Raw genomic sequence first — 26470 nt, 5'->3', positions numbered from 1 at the left:
CTTCTATCCGCACCCGAATCAAATAAAACGTAAGCAGATTTATTGTCAATAAGAAACGTACCCGTAACAAGCTCCGGGTCTACCTGTGCCTCTGCCGCATTAATATTGAAAACTCTTCCGCGGCCTTGTCCATTTGTGTTCTCCTGGTTCGGGCAATTTTTAATAATGTGGCCCGGTTTTCCACATTTATAACAAACTACATTGGCATAACTTGCTCCGACACTACTTGCTCCGCCATTACTCGTTCCGACACCATTTGTTCCTTTCGTTCTATTAACCCCTGGTCTGTAGACCTCACACTTCGCCGCGCTATGACCATTTCTTTTACACTTGTTGCAAAATTTGGTGCAGAACCCCGAGTGATACTTTTCACACCTTTGGCATAGCTGCTTCTGATTATTGTTGTTGTTGCGGTTATTATTGTTGTTGGGATGATTGTTGTAGTTGTTGTTGTTGTTGTTGTTGTTGTTGGGCCGTTTGTTGTAGTTGCGATTGATGTTGCGATTGTTGGGATAATTGTTGCGATTATTGTTGTAATTGCTGTTGTTGTTGTGTTGGTGATTCTTATCACCGTTTTCCTCCCACTTTCTTTTGACTTGCTTCACATTGGCCTCTTCAGCAGTCTGTTCTTTAATTCTTTCTTCAATCTGGTTCACTAGTTTGTGAGCCATTCTACATGCCTGTTGTATGGAGGCGGGCTCGTGTGAACTTATATCTTCTTGGATTCTTTCCGGTAATCCTTTCACAAACGCGTCGATCTTCTCTTCCTCATCTTCGAATGCTCCCGGATACAATAGGCACAATTCTGTGAATCGTCTTTCGTACGTAGTAATATCAAATCCTTGGGTTCGTAACCCTCTAAGTTCTGTCTTGAGCTTATTGACCTCGGTTCTGGGACGGTACTTCTCGTTCATCAAGTGCTTGAATGCTGACCACGGTAGTGCGTACGCATCATCTTGTCCCACTTGCTCTAGATAGGTATTCCACCATGTTAACGCAGAAAATGTGAAGGTATGCGTAGCGTACTTCACTTTGTCCTCTTCAGTACACTTACTTATGGCAAACACCGATTCGACCTTCTCGGTCCACCGTTTCAATCCGATCGGTCCTTCGGTTCCATCAAATTCCAAAGGTTTGCAGGCAGTGAATTCTTTGTAGGTGCATCCTACACGATTTCCTGTACTGCCAGATCCAAGGTTATTGTTGGTATGTAGCGCAGCCTGTACTGCGGCTATGTTTGAAGCTAGAAAAGTACGGAATTCCTCTTCATTCATATTCACGGTGTGTCGAGTAGTCGGTGCCATTTCCTTCAAAATAGTCAAATGGAACAAGTTAATCATACAAAATATTAAGAGTAGTTAATAGTATTTCGTAGCATAATATGAACTCATTTATAAAAGCTTTTTCTTCATATTAGCGTTTTATAAGTTTAAATTCGGGTAGTACCTACCCGTTAAGTTCATACTTAGTAGCTAATATACAATTCAACTACTACAATTCTATATGAAAAACTGATTGTAATAATATTTCGCGTTCAAACTTTTATACAATATTTTACAAACTTACAATACCGCTTATTTTACATAAAGCATGAAAAATAGCACATAATAACTTTGATACAAGATAGTTGTGAAGATAATTCTAGCTAGTACACAAGTCGTTCAGCAAAGGCAATAAAGACACGTAATTCATGCGTCCAGAAACAAGTCATGCATTCTGGTTTTACTAGGACTACTTCCCATCCTTGGTCTTGTGGAACATAACCGTTATGGCCGTTGATAAGACAGCGTGTTGTAACGTCGTCAAAGGGACGAGGGTTACGTAATGACCAACAGTCTCGTAATAACCTAAAAACCTCATTTCTTACCCCAATTACCGACTCCGTCACTTGTGGGAACGTTTTGTTTAATAGTTGTAGCCCGATGTTCTTGTTCTCACTTTGGTGAGAAGCGAACATTACTAACCCGTAAGCATAACATGCTTCTTTATGTTGCATGTTAGCCGCTTTTTTTAAATCACGAAGTCCTATATTCGGATATACTGAGTCAAAATAATTTCTTAACCCGTTGCGTAAAATAGCATTTGGGTTCCCCGCAATATATGCGTCAAAGTAAACACATCGTAACTTATGGATTTCCCAATGTGATATCCCCCATCTTTCGAACGAAAGCCTTTTATAAACCAAGGCATTCTTAGAACGTTCTTCGAATGTCTTACAAACTGATCTCGCCTTAAATAGTTGTGCCGAGGAATTCTGACCGACTCTAGACAAGATTTCATCAATCATGTTTTCGGGTAGGTCTCTTAAAATATTGGGTTGTCTATCCATTTTGTGTTTTTATACTGTAAAATAGACAAGAGTTAGATTCATAAAAAAAATACTTATTAATACGAGCAATTTTTACATATATCATAAAGCATAAGCACACTATATTACATATATTACACCACACGAATACAACTATCTTATTCCGACTCGCTCATTTCTTCTTGTTCGCTTTTGGTTCGTTTTGCCAAGTTTCTAGGGATATATGATGTTCCCCTAATACGAGCCGTCGTTGTCCACATTGGTTTAGAAAAACCTGGTGGTTTAGAGGTTCCCGGGTCATTGTTACAACTTAAGGACTTCGGGGGTTGATGATACATATAAAGTTCATCGGGGTTGGAATTAGATTTCTCTATTTTTATGCCCTTTTGAAAGGATCCGAAACTAATCATCCGGACGATGTCCATATTGATTACAAACGAATTACAACAGTTGATAACATCGCGAGGTACTTGACCTCTATATGATACATTTTACAAACGTTGCATTTATTCTTAAAAGGCAATCTATCTTTACATCAAACATTAATAAACTCGTCTAACATTTCTCGATATTCGAATGACCTATTCTGTTATTTACTTAATAAATGTCTTTAATGATCTTCAATGACTCAAATGCAACGTTCTTGTATCATGGTTTAAATGGTCCCAAGTAGTATCCTTAACATGAGCTAATGCACAGCGGAAGACTTAATTCGTACCTGAGAATAACATGCTTTAAAACGTCAACATAAAGTTGGTGAGATATATAGGTTTGATGCTAGCAGCGTTATAACAATGGACCACAAGATTTCATATTCATAAGCGTTTAAATAAAAAAAATATTCTAAGTGGTTGAGCACTTGGTAACCATACTTAACATTTAATCACGTCGCATATTCCCTTTAATATGAAATCTTACTACACTGTACCAAGTGTAGTCTGAAATGTCCCGTTCTTATTGATTAAAAACGTTCCATATTAATTGATTTCGTTGCGAGGTTTTGACCTCTATATGAGACGTTTTTTTTTCAAAGACTGCATTCATTTTTAAAACAAACCATAACCTTTATTTCATAAATAAAGGTTTAAAAAGGTTTACGTAGATTATCAAATAATGATAATCTAAAATATCCTGTTTACACACGACCATTACATAATGGTTTACAATACAAATATGTTACATCGAAATCAGTTTCTTGAATGCAGTTTTTACACAATATCATACAAACATGGACTCCAAATCTTGTCCTTATTTTAGTATGCAACAGCGGAAGCTCTTAATATTCACCTGAGAATAAACATGCTTTAAACGTCAACAAAAATGTTGGTGAGTTATAGGTTTAACCTATATATATCAAATCGTAACAATAGACCACAAGATTTCATATTTCAATACACATCCCATACATAGAGATAAAAATCATTCATATGGTGAACACCTAGTAACCGACATTAACAAGATGCATATATAAGAATATCCCCATCATTCCGGGACACCCTTCGGATATGATATAAATTTCGAAGTACTAAAGCATCCGGTACTTTGGATGGGGTTTGTTAGGCCCAATAGATCTATCTTTAGGATTCGCGTCAATTAGGGTGTCTGTTCCCTAATTCTTAGATTACCAGACTTAATAAAAAGGGGCATATTCAGTTTCGATCATTCAACCATAGAACGTAGTTTCACGTACTTGTGTCTATTTTGTAAATCATTTATAAAACCTGCATGTATTCTCATCCCAAAAATATTAGATTTTAAAAGTGGGACTATAACTCACTTTCACAAATTTTTACTTCGTCGGGAAGTAAGACTTGGCCACTGGTTGATTCACGAACCTATAACAATATATACATATATATCAAAGTATGTTTAAAATATATTTACAACACTTTTAATATATTTTGATGTTTTAAGTTTATTAAGTCAGCTGTCCTCGTTAGTAACCTACAACTAGTTGTCCACAGTTAGATGTACAGAAATAAATCGATAAATATTATCTTGAATCAATCCACGACCCAGTGTATACGTATCTCAGTATTGATCACAACTCAAACTATATATATTTTGGAATCAACCTCAACCCTGTATAGCTAACTCCAACATTCACATATAGAGTGTCTATGGTTGTTCCGAAATATATATAGATGTGTCGACATGATAGGTCGAAACATTGTATACGTGTCTATGGTATCTCAAGATTACATAATATACAATACAAGTTGATTAAGTTATGGTTGGAATAGATTTGTTACCAATTTTCACGTAGCTAAAATGAGAAAAATTATCCAATCTTGTTTTACCCATAACTTCTTCATTTTAAATCCGTTTTGAGTGAATCAAATTTCTATGGTTTCATATTGAACTCTATTTTATGAATCTAAACAGAAAAAGTATAGGTTTATAGTCGGAAAAATAAGTTACAAGTCGTTTTTGTAAAGGTAGTCATTTCAGTCGAAAGAACGACGTCTAGATGACCATTTTAGAAAACATACTTCCACTTTGAGTTTAACCATAATTTTTGGATATAGTTTCATGTTCATAATAAAAATCATTTTCTCAGAATAACAACTTTTAAATCAAAGTTTATCATAGTTTTTAATTAACTAACCCAAAACAGCCCGCGGTGTTACTACGACGGCGTAAATCCGGTTTTACGGTGTTTTTCGTGTTTCCAGGTTTTAAATCATTAAGTTAGCATATCATATAGATATAGAACATGTGTTTAGTTGATTTTAAAAGTCAAGTTAGAAGGATTAACTTTTGTTTGCGAACAAGTTTAGAATTAACTAAACTATGTTCTAGTGATTACAAGTTTAAACCTTCGAATAAGATAGCTTTATATGTATGAATCGAATGATGTTATGAACATCATTACTACCTTAAGTTCCTTGGATAAACCTACTGGAAAAGAGAAAAATGGATCTAGCTTCAACGGATCCTTGGATGGCTCGAAGTTCTTGAAGCAGAATTATGACACGAAAATAAGTTCAAGTAAGATCATCACTTGAAATAAGATTGTTATAGTTATAGAAATTGAACCAAAGTTTGAATATGATTATTACCTTGTATTAGAATGATAACCTACTGTAAGAAACAAAGATTTCTTGAGGTTGGATGATCACCTTACAAGATTGGAAGTGAGCTAGCAAACTTGAAACTATTCTTGATTTTATGAAACTAGAACTTTTGGAATTTATGAAGAACACTTAGAACTTGAAGATAGAACTTGAGAGAGATCAATTAGATGAAGAAAATTGAAGAATGAAAGTGTTTGTAGGTGTTTTTGGTCGTTGGTGTATGGATTAGATATAAAGGATATGTAATTTTGTTTTCATGTAAATAAGTCATGAATGATTACTCATATTTTTGTAATTTTATGAGATATTTCATGCTAGTTGCCAAATGATGGTTCCCACATGTGTTAGGTGACTCACATGGGCTGCTAAGAGCTGATCATTAGAGTGTATATACCAATAGTACATACATCTAAAAGCTGTGTATTGTACGAGTACGAATACGGGTGCATACGAGTAGAATTGTTGATGAAACTGAACGAGGATGTAATTGTAAGCATTTTTGTTAAGTAGAAGTATTTTGATAAGTGTATTTAAGTCTTTCAAAAGTGTATAAATACATATTAAAACACTACATGTATATACATTTTTAACTGAGTCGTTAAGTCATCGTTAGTCGTTACATGTAAGTGTTGTTTTGAAACCTTTAGGTTAACGATCTTGTTAAATGTTGTTAACCCAATGTTTATAATATCAAATGAGATTTTAAATTATTATATTATCATGATATTATCATGTATGAATATCTCTTAATATGATATATATACATTAAATGTCTTTACAACGATAATCGTTACATATATGTCTCGTTTAAAAATCATTAAGTTAGTAGTCTTGTTTTTACATATGTAGTTCATTGTTAATATACTTAATGATATGTTTACTTATCATAGTATCATGTTAACTATATATATATATCCATATATATGTCATCATATAGTTTTTACAAGTTTTAACGTTCGTGAATCACCGGTCAACTTGGGTGGTCAATTGTCTATATGAAACATATTTCAATTAATCAAGTCTTAACAAGTTTGAGTGCTTAACATGTTGGAAACATTTAATCATGTAAATATCAATCTCAATTAATATATATAAACATGGAAAAGTTCGGGTCACTACAGTACCTACCCGTTAAATAAATTTCGTCCTGAAATTTTAAGTTGTTGAAGGTGTTGACGAATCTTCTGGAAATAGATGCGGGTATTTCTTCTTCATCTGATCTTCACGCTCCCAGGTGAACTCGGGTCCTCTACGAGCATTCCATCGAACCTTAACAATTGGTATCTTGTTTTGCTTAAGTCTTTTAACCTCACGATCCATTATTTCGACGGGTTCTTCGATGAACTGGAGTTTTTCGTTGATTTGGATTTCATCTAACGGAATAGTGAGATCTTCTTTAGCAAAACATTTCTTCAAATTCGAGACGTGGAAAGTGTTATGTACAGCCGCGAGTTGTTGAGGTAACTCAAGTCGGTACGCTACTGGTCCGACACGATCAATAATCTTGAATGGTCCAATATACCTTGGATTTAATTTCCCTCGTTTACCAAATCGAACAACGCCTTTCCAAGGTGCAACTTTAAGCATGACCATCTCTCCAATTTCAAATTCTATATCTTTTCTTTTAATGTCAGCGTAGCTCTTTTGTCGACTTTGGGCGGTTTTCAACCGTTGTTGAATTTGGATGATCTTCTCGGTAGTTTCTTGTATAATATCCGGACCCGTAATCTGTCTATCCCCCACTTCACTCCAACAAATCGGAGACCTGCACTTTTTACCATAAAGTGCTTCAAACGGCGCCATCTCAATGCTTGAATGGTAGCTGTTGTTGTAGGAAAATTCTGCTAACGGTAGATGTCGATCCCAACTGTTTCCGAAATCAATAACACATGCTCCTAGCATGTCTTCAAGCGTTTGTATCGTCCTTTCGCTCTGTTCATCAGTTTGTGGATGATAGGCAGTACTCATGTCTAGACGAGTTCCTAATGCTTGCTGTAATGTCTGCCAGAATCTTGAAATAAATCTGCCATCCCTATCAGAGATAATAGAGATTGGTATTCCATGTCTGGAGACGACTTCCTTCAAATACAGTCGTGCTAACTTCTCCATCTTGTCATCTTCTCTTATTGGTAGGAAGTGTGCTGATTTGGTGAGACGATCAACTATTACCCAAATAGTATCAAAACCACTTGCAGTCCTTGGCAATTTAGTGATGAAATCCATGGTAATGTTTTCCCATTTCCATTCCGGGATTTCGGGTTGTTGAAGTAGACCTGATGGTTTCTGATGCTCAGCTTTGACCTTAGAACACGTCAAACATTCTCCTACGTATTTAGCAACATCGGCTTTCATACCCGGCCACCAAAAATGTTTCTTGAGATCCTTGTACATCTTCCCCGTTCCAGGATGTATTGAGTATCTGGTTTTATGAGCTTCTCTAAGTACCATTTCTCTCATATCTCCAAATTTTGGTACCCAAATCCTTTCAGCCCTATACCGGGTTCCGTCTTCCCGAATATTAAGATGCTTCTCCGATCCTTTGGGTATTTCATCCTTTAAATTTCCCTCTTTTAAAACTCCTTGTTGCGCCTCCTTTATTTGAGTAGTAAGGTTATTATGAATCATTATATTCATAGATTTTACTCGAATGGGTTCTCTGTCCTTCCTGCTCAAGGCATCGGCTACCACATTTGCCTTCCCCGGGTGGTAACGAATCTCAAAGTCGTAATCATTCAATAATTCAATCCACCTACGCTGCCTCATATTCAGTTGTTTCTGATTAAATATGTGTTGAAGACTTTTGTGGTCGGTATATATAATACTTTTGACCCCATATAAGTAGTGCCTCCAAGTCTTTAATGCAAAAACAACTGCGCCTAATTCCAAATCATGCGTCGTATAATTTTGTTCGTGAATCTTCAATTGTCTAGACGCATAAGCAATCACCTTCGTTCGTTGCATTAATACACAACCGAGACCTTGCTTTGATGCGTCACAATGAATCACAAAATCATCATTCCCTTCAGGCAATGACAATATAGGTGCCGTAGTTAGCTTTTTCTTCAATAACTGAAACGCTTTCTCTTGTTCATCATTCCATTCAAATTTCTTCCCTTTATGCGTTAATGCAGTCAAGGGTTTTGCTATTCTGGAAAAGTCTTGGATGAACCTTCTGTAGTAACCAGCTAGTCCTAAAAACTGGCGTATGTGTTTCGGAGTTTTCGGGGTTTCCCACTTTTCAACAGTTTCTATCTTTGCCGGATCCACCTTAATACCTTCTTTGTTCACTATGTGACCGAGGAATTGAACTTCTTCCAACCAAAATGCACACTTTGAAAACTTAGCGTACAATTCTTCCTTCCTCAATAATTCTAACACCTTTCTCAAATGTTCACCGTGTTCTTGGTCATTCTTTGAGTAAATAAGTATGTCATCAATGAAAACAATGACAAACTTGTCAAGGTATGGTCCACACACTCGGTTCATAAGGTCCATGAACACAGCTGGTGCATTAGTTAAACCAAATGGCATGACCATAAACTCGTAATGACCGTAACGGGTTCTGAAAGCAGTCTTTGGAATATAATCTTCTTTCACCCGCATTTGATGATACCCGGAACGTAAGTCAATCTTTGAATAAACAGTCGAGCCTTGTAGTTGATCAAATAAGTCGTCGATTCTCGGTAGTGGGTAGCGGTTCTTGATGGTAATTTTGTTCAGCTCTCGGTAGTCGATACACAACCTGAATGTACCATCTTTCTTCTTGACAAACAAAACAGGAGCTCCCCACGGTGATGTGCTTGGTCGAATGAAACCACGCTCTAAAAGTTCTTGTAATTGGCTTTGCAGTTCTTTCATCTCGTTGAGTGCGAGTCTGTAAGGAGCACGAGCTATTGGTGCAGGTCCTGGTACAAGATCTATTTGAAATTCAACGGATCGATGTGGGGGTAATCCCGGTAATTCTTTCGGAAATACATCGGGAAATTCTTTTTCAATGGGAACATCATTGATGCTCTTTTCTTCAGTTTGTACTTTCTCGACGTGTGCTAGAACAGCATAGCAACCTTTTCTTATTAGTTTTTGTGCCTTCAAATTACTAATAAGATGTAGCTTCATGTTGCCCTTTTCTCCGTACACCATTAAGGGTTTTCCTTTTTCTCGTATAATGCGAATTGCATTTTTGTAACAAACGATCTCTGCTTTCACTTCTTTCAACCAGTCCATACCGATTATCACATCAAAACTCCCTAACTCTACTGGTATCAAATCAATCTTAAATGTTTCGCTAACCAGTTTAATTTCTCGATTCCGACATATATTATCTGCTGAAATTAATTTACCATTTGCTAATTCGAGTAAAAATTTACTATCCAAAGGCGTCAATGGACAACTTAATTTAGCACAAAAATCTCTACTCATATAGCTTCTATCCGCACCCGAATCAAATAAAACGTAAGCAGATTTATTGTCAATAAGAAACGTACCCGTAACAAGCTCCGGGTCTTCCTGTGCCTCTGCCGAATTAATATTGAAAACTCTTCCGCGGCCTTGTCCATTCGTGTTCTCCTGGTTCGGGCAATTTCTAATAATGTGGCCCGGTTTTCCACATTTATAACAAACTACATTGGCATAGCTTGCTCCGACACTACTTGCTCCGCCATTACTCGTTCCGACACCATTTGTTCCTTTTGTTCTATTAACCCCTTTATCCGTAGACCTCACACTTCGCCGCGCTATGACCATTTCTTTTACACTTGTTGCAAAATTTGGTGCAGAACCCCGAGTGATACTTTTCACACCTTTGGCATAGCTGTTTCTGATTGTTGTTGTTGTTGCGGTTATTATTGTTGTTGGGATGATTGTTGTAGTTGCTATTGTTGTTGTTGTTGTTGTTGTTGTTGTTGTTGTTGTTGAGCCGTTTGTTGTAGTTGCGATTGATGTTGCGATTGTTGTTGTTGTTGTATTGGTGATTCTTATCACCATTTTCCTCCCACTTTCTTTTGACTTGCTTCACATTGGCCTCTTCAGCAGTCTGTTCTTTAATTCTTTCTTCAATCTGGTTCACTAGTTTGTGAGCCATTCTACATGCCTGTTGTATGGAGGCGGGCTCGTGTGAACTTATATCTTCTTGGATTCTTTCCGGTAATCCTTTCACAAACGCGTCGATCTTCTCTTCCTCATCTTCGAATGCTCCCGGACACAATAGGCACAATTCTGTGAATCGTCTTTCGTACGTGGTAATATCAAATCCTTGGGTTCGTAACCCTCTAAGTTCTGTCTTGAGCTTATTGACCTCAGTTCTGGGACGGTACTTCTCGTTCATCAAGTGCTTGAATGCTGACCACGGTAGTGCGTACGCATCGTCTTGTCCCACTTGCTCTAGATAGGTATTCCACCATGTTAACGCAGAACCTGTGAAGGTATGCGTAGCGTACTTCACTTTGTCCTCTTCAGTACACTTACTTATGGCAAACACCGATTCGACCTTCTCGGTCCACCGTTTCAATCCGATCGGTCCTTCGGTTCCATCAAATTCCAAAGGTTTGCAGGCAGTGAATTCTTTGTAGGTGCATCCTACACGATTTCCTGTACTGCTAGATCCAAGGTTATTGTTGGTATGTAGCGCAGCCTGTACTGCGGCTATGTTTGAAGCTAGAAAAGTACGGAATTCCTCTTCATTCATATTCACGGTGTGTCGAGTAGTCGGTGCTATTTCCTTCAAAATAGTCAAATGGAACAAGTTAATCATACAGAATATTAAGAGTAGTTAATAGTATTTCGTAGCATAATATGAACTCATTTATAAAAGCTTTTTCTTCATATTAGCGTTTTATAAGTTTAAATTCGGGTAGTACCTACCCGTTAAGTTCATACTTAGTAGCTAATATACAATTCAACTACTACAATTCTATATGAAAAACTGATTATAATAATATTTCGCGTTCAAACTTTTATACAATATTTTACAAACTTACAATACCGCTTATGTTACATAAAGCATGAAATATAGCACACAATAACTTTGATACAAGATAGTTGTGAAGATAATTCTAGCTAGTACACAAGTCGTTCAGCAAAGGCAATAAAGACACGTAATTCATACGTCCAGAAACAAGTCATGCATTCTGGTTTTACTAGGATTACTTCCCATCCTTGGTCTTGTGGAACATAACCGTTATGGCCGTTGATAAGACAGCGTGTTGTAACGTCGTCAAAGGGACGAGGGTTACGTAATGTCCAACAGTCCCGTAACAATCTAAAAACCTCATTTCTTACCCCAATTACCGACTCCGTCACTTGTGGGAACGTTTTGTTTAATAATTGTAGGCCGATGTTCTTGTTCTCACTTTGGTGAGAAGCGAACATTACTAATCCGTAAGCATAACATGCTTCTTTATGTTGCATGTTAGCCGCTTTTTCTAAATCACGAAGTCCAATATTCGGATATATTGAGTCAAAATAATTTCTTAACCCATTGCGTAAAATAGCATTTGGGTTCCCCGCAATATATGCGTCAAAGTAAACACATCGTAACTTATGGATTTCCCAATGTGATATCCCCCATCTTTCGAACGAAAGCCTTTTATAAACCAAGGCATTCTTGGAACGTTCTTCGAATGTCTTACAAACTGATCTCGCCTTAAATAGTTGTGCCGCAGAATTCTGACCGACTCTAGACAAGATTTCATCAATCATGTCTCCGGGTAGGTCTATTTGGGTAGGTCTCTTAAAATATTGGGTTGTCTATCCATTTTGTGTTTTTATACTGTAAAATAGATAAGAGTTAGCTTCATAAAAAAATACTTATTTAATACAAGCAATTTTTACATATATCATAAAGCATAAGCACACTATATTACATATATTACACCACACGAATACAACTATCTTATTCCGACTCGCTTGTTTCTTCTTCTTCAGTTTTGGTTCGTTTTGCCAAGTTTCTAGGGATATATGATGTTCCCCTAATACGAGCCGTAATTTTCCACATTGGTTTAGAAAAACCTGGTGGTTTAGAGGTTCCCGGGTCATTGTTACAACTTAAGGACTTCGGGGGTTGACGATACATATAAAGTTCATCGGGGTTGGAATTAGATTTCTCTATTTTTATGCCCTTTCCCTTATTATTTTCTTTTGCCTTTTTAAATTCAGTTGGGTTAATTTCTATAACATCATCGGAATTCTCGTCAGAATCCGATTCATTGGAGAATTGGTAATCCTCCCAATATTTTTCTTCCTTGGCGGAAACACCAGTGACCATAATTAACCTTGGTCGGTTGGTTGAGGATTTTCTTTTACTTAACCGTTTTATTATTTCCCCCACCGGTTCTATTTCTTTACCCGGTTCCGATTCTTCTTCCGATTCCGATTCTTCTTCCGGTTCCGACTCTTCTTCCGGTTCCTCTTCGGGAACTTGTGAATCAGTCCACGAATCATTCCAATTTACATTTGACCCTTCATTATTATTAGGTGAGTCAATGGAACTTGTTCTAGAGGTAGACATCTATCACATAATATCAAACGCGTTAAGAGATTAATATATCACATAATATTCACATGTTAAAAATATATAGTTTCCAACAAAATTTGTTAAGCAATCATTTTTCAAGTAAACACGGTCGAAGTCCAGACTCACTAATGCATCCTAACAAACTCGATAAGACACACTAATGCAAAATTCTGGTTCTCTAAGACCAACGCTCTGATACCAACTGAAATGTCCCGTTCTTATTGATTAAAAACGTTCCATATTAATTGATTTCGTTGCGAGGTTTTGACCTCTATATGAGACGTTTTTTTTTCAAAGACTGCATTCATTTTTAAAACAAACCAGTATCTCATAGAAATGGCCGCGACTCGCGCCTATTTGCTGCCAGCTGTATTCCACCTTTAAAATGGCTGCCGACATATTTATTAATTATATTTTATATTTATTAATTAATTTAAATAATTAATTATATATTATATATATTTAGGGTAAAAATATATTTTTACAAAAATTACCTTTACCTTGTCATTTGACAAAGGTCCCGGTTCCAGTTTTTCAGAACACGTTTCGTACGCTGAAAAAAATAACATTTTACATTCTAAGACTCGTACCTTTATCAAAATAATGAGTTTTAAATTATAAAACAATCTCACAAAAAAAAATGTAACTTAATCTTTTAAATATTGTGGTCATTTACTCGTATAAAACAAAGTTTAATTATTTTTTTTCAAAATATATTTTTAAATTGAAAACGTTTAATATTATTTTGTAAAATACACATATATATATTTAATGAACACGTTTTATTAAGTATTTGTTTTTATAAAATCATGGACCGTTACATTTATCGTTTAACAAAAGATTTCAAGAAAAATTACGATTTTTAGAATAACATTAAAACCTTTATTTTATTAAAACGACTCGTTAATATTTTGACAAAGACAGATTTAGATATTTGTAAAATCTTATTATCTTTTATTCTCACTATTAAATATAATATTCTTATATCGAAACCTATTATATCTATTACTTTGTTATAGTTAACTATAAATAAATATATAACACATAAACACATAAACGTTCGTGAATCGTCAGGCTCGGTCAAAAGAATAACTAATCGTCCAGATATAGATTTGAGGCTTTCTAGACTCAACATTAGGGTTTTTGCTTACCGTGTCGGAAACATATAGAGTTTAGGGTTTAAATTTGGTCGAAAATTTCCGGGTCGTTACAGTACCCACCCGTTAAAGAAATTTCGTCCCCGAAATTTGGTAGAGGTTGTCATAAATAACAATAGGAATGTTTTTATGATAATTATGAGGTGATAATGAAGTTTTATCATTATTGATAGATATAGATGAAACATTTCGATCATGTGAAGCGTACGAGCGAAGCTATCACAAAAGAGAGTGAAAAGAGTAATATGGTATCGTTTTAATTAATGACGTGAGTATGTTTGATTTTCGGAATTTACGAGATTTAAAGAAAATCTTTTGTGATAAGATTTGGTTCTTTGGCGATTTAGGAAAACAGGATCTTCTTTGATTTAATGCTGCAATCTGTTTTGATTTCTCTGTCGGATATTTTACTATAAATCCACCTCCTTTCCTTCCTTACTTCCCATATCTTCTATCCCCAATTCATACCTTTAGAGTATTCTTTGAAATGCTCCATCCCATTCTGATTCTTGATATTCTCTTAATTTTCACATCTGTCATTCTTCTTTTTCATTTACCACCAGAAGAATCTATTTACTTCTACTATTTTCTTGGGATTATAGTGTTATTAATTCTCCCGTGCCTTTACGTGGCAATACGTATTGATATGCACGGTTTGTAGTTTCAGGGTTGCTATTGGGTTTTATATCTTCACTTATATTTCAATGCCCCTACATATGTTTTCTATAATCATTGTCATCCATAGTTAATATCTCCTCCTATTTGCTGCAATTTTTGTCCTAATTTCTATTTCGGGGCCTTGTCCCTTTTGTTTCTTCTTCCCGTCCTCGAGTTAAGCGAGCAATGGTCCGGAATTTATAGGTATGAAATTTCAAAATGAACATAGCTGATGCTCTTAGAAAGAAATGGAAGTGGCACGATTTTGATTTGTCAAATTACCAGAATATCCAGAAAATTAGAACTTTTCAAGATGATATGTTCTTAATATGTTTCGGAATTGGGTAGAATGTAAGAGCCGTGTATCATGGCACATGATGATGGTACTGTGAATCATCACATTCCATTAGAAACTTAACATGATTTACTGTAATATAATGAAGTTGATCAAGTTTCATTATATTATACTAATTCATGCATCAGTTCCCAACACTACTTTAAAACATTCATATTTTAAATTCGAAGGTTTCAGAATTTAGAAACTAACACAGTTTCTTTTATGATGTGATACAGATAGCGCGAGAAGATAGATGATTTCCGATAAGAATAGTTATAAAAATATCTTCAGAAACATTGAGGATATTTATAATGAAAGATATGATAATATCTTGGAACTTCTAATGCCGAAGGATGATGATGAAGAATAGTGTCAACAAAGGTTATAGAGTAAGGAGTAGGGTATGTACTAAGGATTTTTGCAGGCACTGAATCTTTTAAATTCTTTGAAGTCAAACTTATTCTTTGTGATTTGTCCACGGCTTACTTCATAGTTTCGCATAATCCGCTTTTTGATACTAAATTTTCTATTGAGTGTTGCCAATACTCCGTTCTTTATCATCAACTTTTGGCTATTAAGACCATCTACAACATGCTGCTTCGTCAGCATTCTCAAAGTTAACGGATCTGGGTCATCGGTTATCAAACTGAGGTGGTTTCAAGAGAATTGTGTTTTTAGATGGTTAAACGCTGATGATGGAATATAAAAGATTCTCCGGTAACGACAGCAAAAGAATAACGTGTATATATATCGAAACTAACCTTTCTGAGAAGTCGAGGTTAACTTGTTGGAGCTGTGACAAAATTGACTAATTTGAAAAGGGATTGCAAAGTTATTTTGGGTAATAATAACACTAAAGAAATTAACACTGCTGCGTGTTAAACGTTGACTCAGTCTCCGAGAGTCTTACAGGAGCATAAGTCTTTTCTTCCGTAGATGAAACGCGGTTGGTTCATCCTCTCGATTGAGGGGTTTTCAAGAATCATGAAAGATTTGAACACGCATTGTAATTGTCGAGATATATATGAGGTTTAAGATGAAATCAAGTGGCAAGCTTGAAGAATTATTTAGTTTCATATGTTATAATCAATATTTTAATTTAATTCGTTTTAATTGTCCAAAGTTAGCAGTCCAATAGTCCGATGGTTCAATGATTCATATATAATTTAATATATAATATTCGAATTAAATAATACGTATCGTGACCCGTGCACCGGTCTCGGTGTCGATCACAACTCAAAGTATATATATATTTTGGAATCAATTCCAACCCTGTATAGCCAACTCCCACCTTCACATATAGAGTGTCAATGGTTGTTCCGAAATATATATATAGATGGGTCGATATGATAAGTCGAAACCTTGTATACGTGTCCCGTTATTTAAAGTGCGTAAAAGTAAATAACAGAAATTAAATGACAATAAATAAAATTGCGAGAATGTAAATTGCGATAAATTAAATGTTAATCAGTTAGCTGGGATCAGTTAGCCGGAACAGTTAGCGTGAAATCCTATCACAATTCCAATTAATTAATTCGTTTGTTTCGAACACTTTTTATTTTTGTCCAATGTTTTCTTCGTTATGCCACTTGTTGGATTCGGATAGGTAAAAATCCAAATAAGAAATTTGAATGGAAATGGTTATTCTGTGAGGAACGTATACGTATATCGGTGATTGTAAGTAGGATAGTAAATGACCGTTGAATCAGATTCGAGGAATGTACAGTGTAACTTGTTAATGTGAATTTTAAATATTCCTTGGGTACTACCCACCCGTTAAAATATTTTTATCATTAACAGTTTGTACAAAAGAATTTTTAATTACATTCTTTATGAAAATATACTTGCATATATATTTTCATCGGATGAAATCATGGATTTAATGAGTCAATAAGATATTAAACTCATTTGATTTATCGTTAGTACCGGATTACATGTTCTCTAAAACATTAGAGATTACATGATTGCCATGTCGAACGAAGATATATGAGGTAAAACGTAAAGCGAAGGTAATCGATATAAAACGATATGTCAAACGAAAATTTAGTAGATAGAACGATACGTGGAACGGTGACTATACTCAAGGTATAGTTTATGACGTTGAAGTTTACGACGTGGTTGTGGCTGCTGCTGGTGTTTGTAACCGTCGCACCATATTTTTCAAAGCCGTCACACGAGCGCGAAGTTTGTTAACTTATGCTTGTACACCGAAATGATTGGCGATTGAAGCGAGCGGATGTATAGAATTCGGAATATGAGATGGTTTGTAATTATGATGAGATATCCGTAAAAAGGGAAAAAGAAATGGTTTCTCGAACATGTTCGTCGGTAAGTGTTTCAGGTTTATCGCCAAAAGGATAATTTAGTGGATGGAAAGGTTCCTCGATGTGAAATGATTTTCGGATGTCGTATGATATTCTAATTATATAGGATATCTATATATATTACCGAAGATTTCATAGACTTCAAAGGAATTTACGGCATATGTCCGGCAAATCTAGGATGCGCTAAGATATGAATTTTTGTCTATACACTATCGATGCACTAAAGGCAGTAAGACGTGTCTAGACTAAAGAATGATAAGCAGGCAATTTCCTAAGGAAGATAAGCAGATGGTTTCCGACTAGAAATGATAAGCAAAAATTTTTGACAGGCAGACACGGTCAAAGTCCAGTCTCACTAATGTATCCTAACAACTACCAGTTAGACACACTAATGGGTGACCTGGTTCGCTAAGACCAACGCTCTGATACCAACTGAAAGGATCCGAAACTAATCATCCGGACGATGTCCATATTGATTACAAACGAATTACAACAGTTGATAACATCGCGAGGTACTTGACCTCTATATGATACATTTTACAAACGTTGCATTTATTCTTAAAAGGCAATCTATCTTTACATCAAACATTAATAAACTCGTCTAACATTTCTCGATATTCGAATGACCTATTCTGTTATTTACTTAATAAATGTCTTTAATGATCTTCAATGACTCAAATGCAACGTTCTTGTATCATGGTTTAAATGGTCCCAAGTAGTATCCTTAACATGAGCTAATGCACAGCGGAAGACTTAATTCGTACCTGAGAATAACATGCTTTAAAACGTCAACATAAAGTTGGTGAGATATATAGGTTTGATGCTAGCAGCGTTATAACAATGGACCACAAGATTTCATATTCATAAGCGTTTAAATAAAAAAAATATTCTAAGTGGTTGAGCACTTGGTAACCATACTTAACATTTAATCACGTCGCATATTCCCTTTAATATGAAATCTTACTACACTGTACCAAGTGTAGTCACGAAACGAAGTACTGTGCAACCGTTGAATACTGGTCGTCCAGTCCGGTTGGGGTTGTCAGGCCCGATAGATCTATCAACAGGATTCGCGTTTACAATACCGCTGTAAATAATAGTTACCAAGCTACAGGGAAGTATGCCAGTGGTACAACTCAACATAGAATATATTTTTCAGTTACTTGTGTCCATAACGTAAATCATTTATAAAAACAGTGCATGTATTCTCATCCCAAAAATATTTAAAGTTCAAAAAGGGACTATATACTCACCTAATGTATTTTGTAGTAAAAATACATATAACACCATTGGTAACTTATAAGGTTGGCCTTCGATTCACGAACCTAATTAATTATATATTTATAAATTGGTTAATATCTATTTAACAAATAAAGTTAAGTCGTAGTGTTCCTCAATCCTAATGCTCAAGACTAATATGCATCAAAAATGTTTTTAATTCAAAATGTTTTTAACTCAAAATGCTTTTCAAAAGTTTATACCTATTTAAATATAGTTAAATATCGTTATGTTATATTTCTAAATATTTTCTCAAAATTCATTAAGTAAATAATATAACATATTTATTGTTAAATAAACTTTATTTAAAAATATACCAAAATGATAAGTTACTAAAATAATTTCATTAAAATAATATTTGTAATAAATATATTAATAATAATAATTTAACAGTTTTATTGATCAAATATAATAATTTGATAAAATATATTATTTATTTTAATAATGATAATCATAATAATATTAATATTTTCATTAAAAAAATATACTTTTATTAAAATAATAATTTTTATGTTAATAATAATAAGAATTCATAAGTTGAAAGTTTTAACAATAATAATGATCGAAAATGGTAATTTAATAGTTTTTGATTAAAATCTTAAATGTTTTTAGATAATAACAATCATAATAATATTTTGATAATAATAATAATAATCAAACAACAATAACGATTTTGACGACGTAAAAATAAAAATATTCATTTTTAATGGTTTGTACAAAAGTTCAATTGGTTATAACTTCAAATCCGTCCGTCGAACCCATTCGTCATCTAAATGAAAAGTTTATAGTTTATCGCCACCTTTCCAAAAACATATATATCATATACCTTTATTTAGCCACAAGAGTAATTAATTCAGATTCTATCCTAAATTATATTTTGACAAAAATAAATACTCGAACATGCACAATCCTCAATTCTCGAGCACTAGTCAGGGATACACTAAAAATAAATAAAAGTTAAGTTTAGAGTGCTCACGTATCAATATTGAGATCAATATTGCAGGAAGATATATAAACACAACGGAGATGATAAACACTAGTTTGTCTCACGAGCAAAACCCCCGATCCATACCCATAGCTTTCATAGATTTGACCCATAATTTTCTTAATCTTATCCCACTCATGAAATAAGTTTTGGAACACTTGGGCAGAACCCCGTCATAGAATTTTAGGTATTTTTGATACCGACGACACCCCTAATTCCTAAGATTAATGATAATATTAATCTTAATCCTAGTCTAATAATAATATTAAGATTATTAATCATAATAATAATAATCATAATATTAATTATAATAATTAAATAAGTTTTACGGAGTACTTGATATCAAAAAGGAAGACAGAATCGAAAAAGGAAAAAAAAAATAAAGTTTACTTGCACTGCAAAGCACACGTTTTTATAAACCTGACCAGGGCCCCACAGGGCCGCGACTCGCGCCAGTATCTCATAGAAATGGCCGCGACTCGCGCCTATTTGCTGCCAGCTGTATTCCACCTTTAAAATGGCTGCCGACATATTTATTAATTATATTTTATATTTATTAATTAATTTAAATAATTAATTATATATTATATATATTTAGGGTAAAAATATATTTTTAACCAAAAATTACCTTTACCTTGTCATTTGACAAAGGTCCCGGTTCCAGTTTTTCAGAACACGTTTCGTACGCTGAGAAAAATAACATTTTACATTCTAAGACTCGTACCTTTATCAAAATAATGAGTTTTAAATTATAAAACAATCTCACAAAAAAAAAATGTAACTTAATCTTTTAAATATTGTGGTCATTTACTCGTATAAAACAAAGTTTAATTATTTTTTTTAAAATATATTTTTAAATTGAAAACGTTTAATATTATTTTGTAAAATACACATATATATATTTAATGAACACGTTTTATTAAGTATTTGTTTTTATAAAATCACGGACCGTTACATTTATCGTTTAACAAAAGATTTCAAGAAAAATTACGATTTTTAGAATAACATTAAAACCTTTATTTTATTAAAACGACTCGTTAATATTTTGACAAAGACAGATTTAGATATTTGTAAAATCTTATTATCTTTTATTCTCACTATTAAATATAATATTCTTATATCGAAACCTATTATATCTATTACTTTGTTATAGTTAACTATAAATAAATATATAACACATAAACACATAAACGTTCGTGAATCGTCAGGCTCGGTCAAAAGAATACCTAATCGTCCAGATATAGATTTGAGGCTTTCTAGACTCAACATTAGGGTTTTTGCTTACCGTGTCGGAAACATATAGAGTTTAGGGTTTAAATTTGGTCGAAAATTTCCGGGTCGTTACACCTTTCCCTTATTATTTTCTTTTGCCTTTTTAAATTCAGTTGGGGTAATTTCTATAACATCATCGGAATTCTCGTCGGAATCCGATTCATCGGAGAATTGGTAATCCTCCCAATATTTTGCTTCCTTGGCGGAAACACCATTGACCATAATTAACCTTGGTCGGTTGGTTGAGGATTCTCTTTTACTTAACCGTTTTATTATTTCTCCCACCGGTTCTATTTCTTCTTCCGGTTCCGATTCTTCTTCCGGTTCCGATTCTTCTTCCGGTTCCGATTCTTCTTCCGGTTCCGACTCTTCTTCCGGTTCCTCTTCGGGAACTTGTGAATCAGTCCACGAATCATTCCAATTTACATTCGACTCTTCATTATTATTAGGTGAGTCAATGGGACTTGTTCTAGAGGTAGACATCTATCACATAATATCAAACACGTTAAGAGATTAATATATCACATAATATTCATATGTTAAAAATATATAGTTTCCAACAAAAATGTTAAGCAATCATTTTTAAAGAAAACACGGTCGAAGTCCAGACTCACTAATGCATCCTAACAAACTCGATAAGACACACTAATGCAAATTTTCTGGTTCTCTAAGACCAACGCTCGGATACCAACTGAAATGTCCCGTTCTTATTGATTAAAAACGTTTCATATTAATTGATTTTGTTGCGAGGTTTTGACCTCTATATGAGACGTTTTTCAAAGACTGCATTCATTTTTAAAACAAACCATAACCTTTATTTCATAAATAAAGGTTTAAAAAGCTTTACGTAGATTATCAAATAATGATAATCTAAAATATCCTGTTTACACACGACCATTACATAATGGTTTAAAATACAAATATGTTACATCGAAATCAGTTTCTTGAATGCAGTTTTTACACAATATCATACAAACATGGACTCCAAATCTTGTCCTTATTTTAGTATGCAATAGCGGAAGCTCTTAGTATTCACCTGAGAATAAACACGCTTTAAACGTCAACAAAAATGTTGGTGAGTTATAGGTTTAACCTATATATATCAAATCGTAACAATAGACCACAAGATTTCATATTTCAATACACATCCCATACATAGAGATAAAAATCATTCATATGGTGAACACCTGGTAACTGACATTAACAAGATGCATATATATAAGAATATCCCCATCATTCCGTGACACTCTTCGGATATGATATAAATTTCGAAGTACTAAAGCATCCGGTACTTTGGATGGGGTTTGTTAGGCCCAATAGATCTATCTTTAGAGTTCACGTCAATTAGGGTGTCTGTTCCCAAATTCTTAGATTACCAGACTTAATAAAAAGGGGCATATTCAGTTTCGATCATTCAACCATAGAACGTAGTTTCACGTACTTGTGTCTATTTTGTAAATCATTTATAAAACCTGCATGTATTCTCATCCCAAAAATATTAGATTTTAAAAGTGGGACTATAACTCACTTTCACAAATTTTTACTTCGTCGGGAAGTAAGACTTGGCCACTGGTTGATTCACGAACCTATAACAATATATACATATATATCAAAGTATGTTTAAAATATATTTACAACACTTTTAATATATTTTGATGTTTTAAGTTTATTAAGTCAGCTGTCCTCGTTAGTAACCTACAACTAGTTGTCCACAGTTAGATGTACAGAAATAAATCGATAAATATTATCTTGAATCAATCCACGACCCAGTGTATATGTATCTCAGTATTGATCACAACTCAAACTATATATATTTTGGAATCAACCTCAACCCTGTATAGCTAACTCCAACATTCACATATAGAGTGTCTATGGTTGTTCCGAAATATATATAGATGTGTCGACATGATAGGTCGAAACATTGTATACATGTCTATGGTATCTCAAGATTAGATAATATACAATACAAGTTGATTAAGTTATGGTTGGAATAGATTTGTTACCAATTTTCACGTAGCTAAAATGAGAAAAATTATCCAATCTTGTTTTACCCATAACTTCTTCATTTTAAATCCGTTTTGAGTGAATCAAATTGCTATGGTTTCATATTGAACTCTATTTTATGAATCTAAACAGAAAAGTATAGGTTTATAGTCGGAAAAATAAGTTACAAGTCGTTTTTGTAAAGGTAGTCATTTCAGTCGAAAGAACGACGTCTAGATGACCATTTTAGAAAACATACTTCCACTTTGAGTTTAACCATAATTTTTGGATATAGTTTCATGTTCATAATAAAAATCATTTTCTCAGAATAACAACTTTTAAATCAAAGTTTATCATAGTTTTTAATTAACTAACCCAAAACAGCCCGCGGTGTTACTACGACGGCGTAAATCCGGTTTTACGGTGTTTTTCGTGTTTCCAGGTTTTAAATCATTAAGTTAGCATATCATATAGATATAGAACATGTGTGTAGTTAATTTTAAAAGTCAAGTTAGAAGGATTAACTTTTGTTTGCGAACAATTTTAGAATTAACTAAACTATGTTCTAGTGATTACGAGTTTAAACCTTCGAATAAGATAGTTTTATATATATGAATCGAATGATGTTATGAACATCATTACTACCTCAAGTTTAGTAGGTAAACCTACTGGAAGTGACAAGAAATGATCTAGCTTCAAAGGATCTTGGATGGCTTGAAAGTTCTTGAAGTAGGATCATGACACAAAAACAAGTTCAAGTAAGATTTTTACTCGAATTAAGATAGTTTATAGTTATAGAAATTGAATCAAAGTTTGAATATGAATATTACCTTGAATAAGAAAGATAACCTACTGTATATAACAAAGGTTTCTTGATCTTAGATGATTACTTGGAATGGATTAGAAAGCTTGGAAGTAAATTAGTAAACTTGAAGGGATTTTTGAAGTGTTCTTGAAGTGTTCTTCCTATGATGATTATAGCTTGATTCTTGAAGTGATTTTTGATGAAGATGATGATTAACTACTGGAAAAATACGTTCATAATAGTGTGTGTGTGTTGAGAGAGAATTAGAAAGAGAATTGGAAGTGAAATGGAGTGAATGATGAGTGGTAATTGGTGAGTGGTGAGTGGGGTTAAAAGGAGTTCTAGTTAGTTGACTAGCTCATGGTAGAAGTTAAAATTGATTAGTCATACATGACATAATCAAGAGTGGAATCCCATGCTAGTTCCTATTGGTATATACTCATAGTAAGTACGTTTTGAAGCTGTGTATAATACGGGTATGAATACGACTAGAATTCTTGATGAAAGAAAAGAATGGAAAAGTAACTGTAACCATTTTCGTTAAGTATGAGTGTTTTGATATATGTCTTGAAGTCTTCCAAAAGTATTTTAATACATCTAAATACGCTACATGTATATACATTTTAACTGAGTCGTTAAGTCATCGTTAGTCGTTACATGTAAGTGTTGTTTTGAAACCTTTAAGTTAACGATCTCAATTAATGTTGTTAACCCATTGTTTATTATATCTAATGAGATGTTAAATTATTATATTATCATGATATTATGATATATTAATATATCTTAATATGATATATATACATTTAAATGTCGTTACAACGATAATCGTTACATATATGTCTCGTTTCGAAATCCTTAAGTTAGTAGTCTTGTTTATATGTATATAACTCATTGTTAATATACTTATGGAGATACTTACTTATCATAATCTCATGTTAACCATATGTATATCCATATATATATCGTCATGTCGTTTTTACAAGTTTTAACGTTCGTGAATCGCTAGTCAACTTGGGTGGTCAATTGTCTATATGAAACATATTTCAATTAATCAAGTCTTAACAAGTTTGATTGCTTAACATGTTGGAAACATTTAATCATGTAAATATCAATCTCAATTAATATATATAAACATGGAAAAGTTTGGGTCACTACAAAACCCATATCTTCTTCTTCTTTCTTTGGTTCTTTCTTTGTGAACCTCAAAACCACCACAACCGACAACCCATTCCCTTTAGTTTCTTCCTTCTTTCTTCTTTTCTTAAATCGACAATCACTATACCATCAATCATGAACAACCAAACCCAAAACCACCCTAATATCAATCTGATGCAACTACTTTCGAACTACCTGCTACTCCTTCCTGTTTGCAGCTCGAAACCACCTTCATCACCATCTTTAAACAACCAGAGAACCATCGAATGTTACTATATGACCTTCGACTCAACCCACATCCACCACCTCATGAGTTTCCTAATACCTACACTACACTATTCTGTTTATGTTTCTGTTGTAAATACCCAACTCAATCACCATCGAATACACCATCAAAACAAACACCAAAGATCATGAAACAACCATCACCACCATTTCATTAAACCACCATCGTGAGTCTGTTTTTTTGTTTTATTGTTTGAACGCTAATAAAACTACCATCTCTATCTCTTGTTGAAAAACTGCCATCAAACACCTCTATCAAACTACCATTGCTGCAACTTCTTCTTTGCAGCTACTGCTACTGCTCGAATGCTGCTGCTATGCAGTTTGTTTCTAACTCGCTGTCGTAAACAACCCACAACCACCCATTCCTTTTCCTGTTTTCATACGAACACCACCTTTGGTTCACCACCCTCCACCACGATCAACCCTAGCCACCATTCCACTTTCAACCTTCACTCCCTCTCCCTCTTTTCATTTTAAATCCGTAATCAAACCATAGCCAACACCACCTTTGGTTCACCAACCTCCACCACGATCAACCCTAGTCACCATTCCACCTTCAACCTTCACTCCCTCTCCCTCTTTTCGTTTTAAAACCGTAATCAAACCATAGCCAACACCACTTTGATATTACTGTTTTCGTTACCATGAAAACCACCATCATGAATTCACTAGAAAATCATCATCATGATCGTACCATCACTTGGTTCACATACACACCACCTGCATATAAATTATTCCTGTTTTCTTGATTAGAACCCAACCACCACTTTCATGAACCCAAGAACACCACCGGAGTATTACTCCTGCTGATGCATACCTTTTCTTTTTGTTTCTATTTTATAATCATCATCATCATTGTATATTGCTACGTGTTACTGCTGCTGTAACTATACGGTTCCATATCTGTAAACGATGATGATGTGATGATGATGATGATGATGATGAAATCATTCGAAGGTGATGACTCGATGGTGATGAAATGGTTCGATTATGATTAAGATGGGGATGATGTTTATGATAATAAGTAAGATAATGAGGATGATCTGATGATGAGTGATGATAAAGAAAAGAAACAATTATAAAAATAAATGAATGATTGATATTAAGTGGTAGGGATTCTATGTCCAAATTAACGATTACAGGAAACAAAGAAACCGTATGATCTTGTTTATATTTGGGCTACGGTTTGGTTTGAAGGGGTTGCATCGTGGGCCTGTTGGGCCGCAGGCTACTAGAGTTTATTTTGGGCCATGTATTGTTTTGCAATTGGGCCAGACATGTTGTAAGTGGGTTTTAAGAAAACAGAAAATACGGGTTTTTATAAATTAAAGTCT

Source organism: Rutidosis leptorrhynchoides, chromosome 11 (genome assembly GCF_046630445.1).
Source record: "Rutidosis leptorrhynchoides isolate AG116_Rl617_1_P2 chromosome 11, CSIRO_AGI_Rlap_v1, whole genome shotgun sequence".
Lineage (NCBI taxonomy): Eukaryota > Viridiplantae > Streptophyta > Magnoliopsida > Asterales > Asteraceae > Rutidosis > Rutidosis leptorrhynchoides.
Note: the sequence above shows the minus strand (reverse complement) of the source record.